The following is a 9,140-nucleotide window of genomic DNA, read 5'->3' on the forward strand; positions in this document are numbered from 1 at the left end:
TGGGTACAAGTGGCCAACATGAGCTTACTCCATAGAATGTCTGAACTCTTCCCTAGTGACAGCGTGAGAAGAACAGACATTCAGGAGAGGGTCAGAATAGAGTCACTGATCCTCCACATCAAGGTGGTTTGGGTATCTGATACAAATGAGGCCTAGAGGTCTTCCTGCAGTGGTCCAGCTGAGAAGAGGCCCTGGGCCCACTGGGAGAATTATACGAGGGGGGACCCAAAAATAACCGGAATTTTGTTGTTGTTAGGTTGGTACTTGTAGTACGTGGTTGGGCTGCTAGGGCGATCTAGTTACACTCCTTACAAGTCAGTCTGCCAAGTGCCATCAGTCTGGAAGGTTGTGCTTGTGTTCAGTGAATTTTTTTGTAAAAGTAGTTTTGTGCAAGCGTCGTTTTTTTACGATGGCCGATTATCGTGAGCAACGTGCGGCAGTGAAATTTTGTTTTTTTCTTGAAAAAAAGTGTTGCAGAAACTATTGTAATTGAAACGGTATGACAACCCTGAACCACCCACCCTACTCACCGGATTTAGCTCCGTGTGATTTCTTTTTGTTCCCTCAGATGAAAAAAGACTTGAAAGGAAGGTGTTTTGCTGACGTCGAAGAGGTAAAACAAGAAATGACCAGAGCATTAATGGGCATTACTTCAGACGAATTTAAAAAATGTTTCAAACAATGGAACAAATGGTTAGATAAGTGTATTTCCGCCAATATAGAGTACTTTGAAGGAGACTAATTGTAGTTTGTACAAAAAATTAAATTAAACACGTTTTAGAAATATTTCCGGTTATTTTTGGGTCCCCCCTCGTATGTCCCAGATGGCATGGGAATGACTTGGGATCCCACAGTATGAGTTGGGAAGTGTGGCTAGGGAAAGGGATGTATGGGCCTCATTGTTAAGACTGTCACCCCTACAACATGGTCTCACATACATAGTGGTAAATGGATGACATAGTACTATTGAAGATTAAAGAGATGAACAGCTTCTATCTATCTATCTATCTATCTATCTATCTATCTATCTATCTATCTATCTATCTATCTATCTATCTATCTATCTATCTATCTATCTATCTATCTATCTATCTATCTATCTATCTATCTATCTATCTATCTATCTATCTATCTATCTATCTATCTATCTATCTATCTATCTATCTACTATTCTAGTTACAGATATTTTTAATGATGTTTTTTCCTGTAATTTCTGGGGTATTTCAAGAGATAACTATCACCAAAATAGTATAAATTCATAGAAGGAAAATGGAATGAATAAGGTTATCGTTATGGTTTGTCACTGTGGTGTACTTACACAGCAAATGCTATCAATTATCATTATATTACAAATCGATAGACAGTATATAATTATGTGGTATAGCAGGTCCACGGCGTCAAAAGAATGGCCAGTTTTAAATAATCCAGATAGCCGTGCCAGTCTTCGTGAGTGCGATCGCATAACTGTGGGGAGTTAATGCGGTTATTGGGGCGAGTCGCACCTGCACATGAGGGTCCGATCTTTCTCAGTTGCTTCATCGGCTTACTGCTGTGTGTGATTAAGATGCTGCTCCCATGGAGCCGTATAAGTACGGGCCGGCACAGGGGGAAAAAAGAAAGAAAGCAAAAATGGCGAAAAAGTGAGAGAAAGATGACTAAAGGACAATCTTGGGAGGACAATCTGGCCACCTAGAAGTGAACGGTAGCACGAACTGGGGACCTGGAAAGGATTGTAGGCTTTGACGTTCTAGGGGCTATTTCTCCCCTCTGAAAAAGGATATGGAGTGGGGCGAGCAGTGAAGGACCTTCCTAGGCATCCGAGGTACGACTGCGGGACCGTGAAGGAAGACCTGAGGCAAGAGTGGTATTTGAGGGTGGCAAGTGGGGTGACTGCCTAAAGGGGCCCCGCTTTTGAGGTCAGCGTGTCCCTTTAGAGCGGATTTGTCAAGTTATATTCCCCAGTAGATATATATTTGAGATACCTCTAAGAGGAACCATTTTTAAATCCCTCTTCAAAGTCAAATTCCATACGTGTACATCTTTGAAAACATTCCATAGTCCACCTTCATTGCCCGAAAAGGGTCTCCAGTATAATCCCTTCCTAAAATAGGTATAGCCCATTAGTCGCTGGGTTGGCTTCTGTTTTGACTTGGGAACAACTGATGGCTTGTCGCTTATGACTCATTCGTGTTTGGAGAGCCTACCATCGTTTCTTAGTCGAGTCTTTGGTTCAGGTGACTACAGTAGGCCTCATTGAAACAGTGCAGGAAGTGTTTGGTAGTGGAACGTGCAGCAACATTTTATTACTGGTTTAGCTGTATCACTGTCGATGCCATTAGTGGAAGAGATCGTGGCGCACTTTTTTAATAGATGATATCGTTATATTTTGATAAAGTCCTTGTGTTATCTTGCTGAATACTGTAATGACAAAATCCAGTGTATGTTAATATTATTTTTATTAAATTCGCGGACAAGTTTATACAATCCACACATACCGGTAACAGCATTTGATGTAACCGGTCCTGCATGGGGTTGGTTGGCCCGGGGCTCCGCACACCCCTAAGGTTGCCTCTGATGGGAGAAGAGCTGACCTTGGGCAGTCTGGTTGCGCAATTAGAATGCAGCCAAGATGGGGAACGGAGTATGATGTTCATGGCTGCTGAGTCTCCACCAAGGAGGAGTCAATAACCGCATTTTAACTTCTGCTTTTATTGGATTTATTTATTATAGATTTTATCCCCCACTCTTGGTTTTTATGGATTATTTATGGACATTTGGAACACTGCACTGTGGACATTGTTTTTGGTTTGTTTTGAGTTTGTTCAATATGAGATTTGTCCCCATTAGTCAGTTCATAACTATCGATGGTGTTGGGTTTCAGAGGCTCCCATATGTGAAGAGGGAGTCTGGAGTGCACCCGCATTGCCACTTATTACATACTAGAAGTTGTTAATGTTTGCAATCCACGTGTTTCTTGCTGAATGGATCGCGCAGTCATGATAACACACATTAGCTAGTGCCTCTCCACACATAGTGTGTGCTGATTCCACTCATGTATTGGAACAACGTCAGCAAATTAAAAAAAAAATCCCAAGGCATGCACGCGTCATGGTTCAACCAGCATTTTCCCCCTAGCTGGGATTAACAGTTTCGTTTGTTTTGTAATGTCTAATTTCATGTTATCTGTATTTATGCCTCTTCCGTTTATGATGTACATTTTTGTTTGTGTTTGTTTTTAAATGAATGTGGCCTCGGTTATGTCCCTTGTGTGTTGTGGGTGGCCTCCCTAAGGGGCGGGGCCACCTGCCAATCACCGTGTTTAAATAAGGGCCTCTCATAATTCCTTGCGATTCATTGCAAAAGTGCAAAGGACTGGAGTGTTAGGTCAAGTTTATACTTCATGCGACTCATGCTCCAGTAGACATTACTGCTACGCAAGCTTTTTACTGTTTATACCCGAGAACATACTTTACGAAATCTGGAAGGTTCCACCAGGTGGCAGTGTGAGATATCATCACTGTTAGAATAGGTTCAGCTTCGTTGTGTTGTGAATTGCCTGAAATATCCATTAAATTTCGAGGACAACTTGCCATAATACCTCTGAAAAGGATGTTTAATGATTACATCCATCCATCAATCTGGGGATGCACCCATTTCAGCAAGCATTGGGAACAACACAGAAACAAAATCCCTGGATGGGGCATCAGCTCATTGCAAGGTGAACACAAGCACACACATACACACTAGCTTTATTTTAGCGTCACCAAATCCTCAAAACTTCATGTCTTTGGAAGGAAACCAGGAAACCCTGCCTAGGATTATGTTCCGGCCTTGCGCCCTGTGTTGGCTGGGATTGGCTCCAGCAGACCCCCGTGACCCTGTGTTAGAATATAGCGGGTTGGACATTGACTGACTGACCTTGCTAATGTGCAGATCAAGACCAGCACTTGCTGCCAAACGATTCTGAGAGAACAACTATACCTCAGGAATGGTGCACTAGAGTTCATATCTTTTGTTCACTTTCTTGATTCTCCGTTCCAGATAACAGAGTTTTGCCCGGTTGGCACCCCAAGCATTTGGCTTTACTCTGCCTTTACATTTGCCCCACTGCAAAGACTAAGAGGAAAAGAGGAAAAGTGGAGTACCCTGAAGAAAATGTATCCACACAGAAATAACCAGGCATGGGATTCAAATCCAGAATGCAGGATCTGTGAGGCAACAACACTCACCACTGTGCCACTATGCCAACTCTACTTGAAATACTGCATACTGTAAGTAATTTGTCCAGCAAACTGGGCTCCTCTGACAACGCAGTGGTCTCCAGCACAAGAAGGGCAAGAGCAGACTGGACTTCCTGTGGCGACTTAGGTCTTTTGATGTGTGCAGCCAGCTGCTGGAAATGTTCTACCAGTCCATAGTAGCCAGTGTGGTGTTCAGTGCTTTGGGTTTTAGAGGAAGCAACTTGTGTTTAAAGACACAGAATGCCTGAATAATCTTATCAAGAAAGCCCGCTCCATCACCGGGCGAACCCTGGACACACTGTGGAATAGATGATGGTGACAAAATTGGATGCCATCATGAAAACTGTCCTTCATCGCCTCCAGGAAGCTCTCTCATGGAGCACATCTATCCACAGGCTCATTCCACCAAGGTGTGCTTAGAATCATTTCTGGGGGGCTTTTGTACCCACTATTATTGGGGAAATTCAATGGTTCCATCTAATGTCCAAGACTAAATACTTGTACTCATTAAATTAATTTTGCCATTTCTGAACAATATGCATATGTATTTATTTGTGTATGTAGGTAGCATGTATCCATCCATCCATTATCCAACCCGCTGTATCCTAACTACAGGGTCACGGGGGTCTGCTGGAGCCAATTCCAGCCAACACAGGGCGCAAGGCAGGGAACAAACCCTGGACAGGGCGCCAGCCCACCTCAGGGCACACGCACACACACAGACACACACACACTAGGGACAATTTAGAATGGCCAATGCACCTAACCTGCATGTCTGTGGACTGTGGGAGGAAACCGGAGTACCCGGAGGAAACCCACGCAGACACGGGGAGAACATACAAAGTCCACGCAGGGAGGACCCGGGAGGTGAAACCAGGTCCCCAGATCTCCCAACTGCGAGGCAGCAGCGCTACCCACTGTGCCACCGTGCCGCCTGTAAGCATGTATTTATTTATTTAATTATGTGGCCTGTGAGTTTGAATCTTTGTTATCTTTTTGTTGCTGTGTGCATCTTAATTTCTGTTTAAGAATAAGAAATAAAGTTTATCTAATCTAACAGCCAAATGGCCAAATCAGAAACGTTGCATATTGGCGCCCTCTTCTGCTCCTAGAGGGGACAGCAAAAAAAAAAAAAAAAGAAAAGCTGAATAAAAAGTATGGAAAACAGGTAAAGCCAAATGTACTTATTCTTCTTCTAAACTCTTTTAACTAGACTTTATAGAAAAAAAATGCCACCTGATGCAAATTCTGAACATGCTCATATTTCATTCGTCCTCTAACTCAGATCAGGGTCATTGGGGGAGCAGTGACTACCGCGGTAAGACAAGACCCAACCCTGCATGGAGCACCAGACTATGACAGGTCACATTCATGTACAGCCACACTCACTCAACACATTTACCTAACGTGCACATCATTGAAAAACAAAGACATTGGTAGAACATGAAGACCACACTCAAGTAAGTACAAGACGCTGCATTTGAACCTGACATGATGGACATATGAGGCAGCTACAGTGACTACTGTGTTACCATACTGCCTAGTAAAACAACCTCCTTCTCAAGTTTTTAGACAGTGTGGCAGGCTGTGGCTTTAATACAGAAGAACTTCTTACTCCATTCAGATTTTTAAAAGATAAATCACTTTTTTCACTTGAACAGCCCTGTAGATAGATAGATAGATAGATAGATAGATAGATAGATAGATAGATAGATAGATAGATAGATAGATAGATACTTTATTAATCCCAATGGGAAATTCACATTCTTCAGCAGCAGCATACTGATACAATAAATAATATTAAATTAAAGAATGATAATAATACAGGTGAAAAAAAACAGACAATAACTATGTATAATGTTAAATATTAACGTTTACCCCCCCTGGTGGAATTAAAGAGTCGCATAGTTTGGGGGAGGAACGATCTCCTCAATCTGTCTGTGGAGCAGGACAGTGACAGCAGTCTGTCGCTGAAGCTGCTCTTCTGTCTGGAGATGACATTATTTAGTGGATGCAGTGGATTCTCCATAATTGATAGGAGCCTGCTGAGCGCCCTTCGCTCTGCCACAGATGTTAAACTGTCCAGCTCCATGTCAACAATAGAGCCTGCCTTCCTCACCAGTTTGTCCAGGCGTGAGGCGTCTTTCCTCTTAATGCTGCCTCCCCAGCACACCACTGCGTAGAAGAGGGCGCTCGCCACAACTGTTTGATAGAACATCTGCAGCATCTTATTGCAGATGTTGAAGGAAGCCAGCCTTCTAAGGAAGTATAACCGGCTTTGTCCTTTCTTGCACAGCGCATCAGTATTGGCAGTCCAGTCTAATTTATCATCCAGCTGCACTCCCAGATATTTATAGGTCTGCACCATCTGCACACAGTCACCTTTGATGATCACTGGGTCTATGAGGGGTCTGGGCCTCCTAAAATCCACCACCAGCTCCTTGGTTTTGCTGGTGTTCAGGTGTAGGTGGTTTGAGTCGGACCATTTAACAAAGTCATTGATTAGGTCCCTATACTCCTCCTCCAGCCCATTCCTGATACAGCCCACGATAGCAGTGTCATCAGCAAACTTTTGCACATGGCAGGACTCCGAGTTGTATTGGAAGTCCGATGTATATAGGCTGAACAGGACCGGAGAAAGTACAGTCCCTTGTGGCGCTCCTGTGTTGCTGACCACAATGTCAGACGTGCAGTTCCCAAGACGCACATACTGAGGTCTGTCTTTAAGATAGTCCACGATCCATGCCACCAGGTATGAATCTAATCCCATCTCTGTCAGCTTGTCCCTAAGGAGCAGAGGTTGGATTGTGTTGAAGGCGCTAGAGAAGTCTAGAAACATAATTCTTACAGCACCACTGCCTCTGTCCAAGTGAGAGAGGGATCGGTGTAGTATATAGATGATGGCATCTTCCGCTCCCACCTTCTCCTGATATGCAAACTGCAGAGGGTCAAGGGCGTGTTGAACCTGTGGCCTAAGGTGGTGAAGCAGCAGCCTCTCCATGGTCTTCATCACATGTGATGTCAGAGCAACAGGCCGAAAGTCATTCAGCTCATTAGGACGTGATACCTTTGGGACTGGGGTGATACAAGATGTTTTCCAAAGCCTCGGGACTTTCCCCTGTTCCAGGCTCAGGTTGAAGATGCGCTGTAGAGGACCCCCCAGCTCCGATGCACAGACCTTCAGCAGTTGTGGCGATACTCCATCTGGACCCGCTGCTTTGCTGGCACGAAGTCTCCTCAGCTCTCTGCTCACTTGCGCTGTTGTTATTATGGGTGGGGATGTTTTTCCTATGCTGGTATCAGCAGAAGGATGTGTGGAGGGTGCAGTACTCTGAGGTGAGAGTGAGAGTGGGTTAGGGTGGTCAAACCTGTTAAAAAAGTTGTTCATTTGGTTTGCTCTCTTCACGTCTCTCTCAATGGTGGTACCCCGCTTCGAGCTGCAGCCAGTGATGATCTTCATCCCATCCCACACTTCCTTCATGCTGTTATTCTGCAACTTCTGCTCCAGCTTTCTCCTGTACTGCTCCTTCGCCGCCCTGAGTTGGACTCGGAGTTCCTTCTGCACGCGCTTGAGCTCATGCTGATCACCGTCTTTAAAAGCCCTTTTCTTCTGATTCAAAAGGCCCTTGATGTCACTTGTAATCCATGGCTTGTTGTTAGCATAGCAGCGTACTGTTCTTACTGGAACTACAATGTCCATACAGAAGTTGATGTAGTCAGTAGTGCAGTCAACAACTTCCTCAATGTTCTCATTATGAGATCCCTGCAGGATATCCCAGTCTGTAGTTCCAAAAAGTTCTCTCAGAGTATTCTCAGCCTCCGGGGTCCACTTCCTGAATGATCGTGTGGTTACAGGTAGGACTCTAACTTTTGGTTTATAGTAAGGCTGAAGCAGAACCAGGTTATGATCTGCTTTCCCAAGCGCAGGCAGCGGGGTGGCGCTGTATGCGTCTTTAACGTTTGCATACAGTAAATCAATAGTCTTATTTCCCCGGGTGTTACAGTCCACATACTATGAGGGGCCAAACAGGCCAAAAATCATATATTTTTGTACGTAAAGTATTGGTTTACGCATGAACATTATTGGTTTATGGATGATTACTATCGGTTTGCGTGCATACTTAATTGGTTTGCGTGCGAACAATACTGGTTTCATTCATATGAACCATATTGGTTCGTGTCCGTATATTATCGGTTTGTGCGTGAACTATATCCGTTTGTATATGCATAGCACTGGTTTGCATATGAACTATATTGAATTGAACTTTATTACTGGTTCACGTGCGTTTGCTATCGGTTTGTGAGGGAATTGCATTGGTTTGCGTGCGTATGCAATCGGTTTGCGTATCAACTATATTGGTTTGTGTTCGTATACTACTGGTTTGCTTACGTATAGCACTGGTTTTTCATATGCAATATACTGGTTTCACGTGGGTAATATATCGGTTTCGCATATGAACGCTATTGGTTTTGTGTATGCACTACATTGAGTCCTTGTCAGTCTTCTACCGGTTTTATGTGTGCGTACTATGTCGGCTTTGTGAAAGTAACATGCTGGATTTATGTGTGTACTATATCGGTTTTGCGTATGAAACATACTGGTTTGCGAACGCACACTATCGGAATGTTGTGTATGAACTATATCGGTTCTGCGTGCGAACTATATTGGTTGTTCACGTGATCTTCAGTGGAAATGGGCGGGGCAAGAAACAGGAACTCAGGGGCCGGTAGTGTCATGGAGCGTGTAGAGAAGCTGACAGGAGACAGATCTGGGCTTACTTTAAACAGCGGCGTATTTTTTTTCCACACGATAGGTTTGGGAAAGGACTTGGTGGTAATTATTACTATTTACTAGAATCAGCCATTGAGTGTGTAATGAACACAAAGCTGAAGTTAAGT

This window comes from Erpetoichthys calabaricus, chromosome 4 (assembly GCF_900747795.2).
Source record: "Erpetoichthys calabaricus chromosome 4, fErpCal1.3, whole genome shotgun sequence".
In the NCBI taxonomy this organism is placed as follows: domain Eukaryota; kingdom Metazoa; phylum Chordata; class Cladistia; order Polypteriformes; family Polypteridae; genus Erpetoichthys; species Erpetoichthys calabaricus.